We start from the raw sequence: 1,485 nt of genomic DNA, 5'->3' as shown, positions 1-1,485 counted from the left end.
GACAACTGCCAAAACATTTATTCAGAGAAGAAAAAAAAATAATCCAATATTTTCCAGAGAGAGGCTTCACCCACTAATCATGGCTAAACATAAATTACAGGAAGTGGTTAGTTCAAGTTGGAAGCTCTCTCAGGACTGGGACAACATCATTGTAGAATACGGGATGGAGAGAGGGGGGGGGGCAGGAGAGAGAGGCAAGTGTGGCTGTAAAAGAGAGAGAGAGAGAGAGACAGAGAGAGAGACAGAGAGAAAGAGAGAAAGACTGATGGACAGAGAGAGAGAGAGAGAGAGAGAGAGAGAGAGAGAGAGAGAGAGATTTTCTCCAGACCTCCAGGCATCCCACGGGTCTAGTCCTCAGCCCCAGTCCTGATCTCTTGCTGTTGCTTTACACTTGGCCAACAGAACCAGAGGCCTGGACCTGATCCAGCATCTCTCTCTCTCTCTCTCTCTCTCTCTCTCTCTCTCTCTCTCTCTCTCTCTCTCTCTCTCTCTCTCTCTCTCTCTCTCTCTCTCTCTCTCTCTCTCTCTCTCTCTCTCTCTAATGATGCGGATGATGGTGGGCTAGTTGATGATGATGATGGTGGGCTAGTTGATGATGATGATGGTGGTCTAGGTGATGATGATGATGATGATGGTCTAGTTGATGATGATGATGATGGTCTAGTTGATGATGACGATGGTGGTCTGGTTGATGATGGTGGTCTAGTTGATGATGGCAGTAGTCCGGTGCTGAATCTTCAACCCTTTTTCTTTCCTTAAAGGGATGATGATGATGTGGTTAGGTGTCTGTGGAATACATTGGTATGTTTTGAACAAGAATGCAAAATAACAGCATCCGCACACTCAAACACTGTTATGCTGTTATTTTGCACTCTATTGATACTCTTCAGTTCCAGCACCTCAGCAAAGTCTGATCACGGATGAGCGGTGGCATTTTCACTATTTGGATTGATATGTTTTGAACAATAAAAGGGCTTTTAAATGATTAACACTAGGACAGCCGTGCCTATTTCAACTACTCTTAGAGCCGCCTCTGGGATCTAATAGACCCCCTCTTTAGAATGGTGATCTGCTACTTACACACAAAGATCACTAGAGGGCACTTCTTGTAAATTAGCCTGCCTCCTACACAGAAAAACTGCAAAAATAACTTTATAATAGCTTATCCTCATGTGATTTTGAAAATGGAAGGATACTGGGTGGTAGAACGCACATATCTAGGAAAAGTCATGAAAGGAGGGTCCTGAAATTTGATCGAGTGCAAAGGTGTATATTATTTTTTTACTCACAGGGTCACCGTGTCCCCACCATGGCTGTTCTAGTGTTAAATCCATCATTCTCGCTCTCTCCGTCCCCCCCCTCCCCCGTTCAGGGAGCGTAGCGGGCTCTATCCTCGTAGCTTCGTAGCATCAGTACAGAGTTAATGGATTGTGAGAAATCGCTCTCCGCTGTGTGTCTCAGTCTGTCATAAAATAAAAACCAGCA

Source organism: Nansenia antarctica (genome assembly GCF_963989245.1).
Source record: "Nansenia antarctica genome assembly, chromosome: 4".
NCBI classification, from domain to species: domain Eukaryota; kingdom Metazoa; phylum Chordata; class Actinopteri; order Argentiniformes; family Microstomatidae; genus Nansenia; species Nansenia antarctica.
This window is presented reverse-complemented; position numbering follows the sequence as displayed.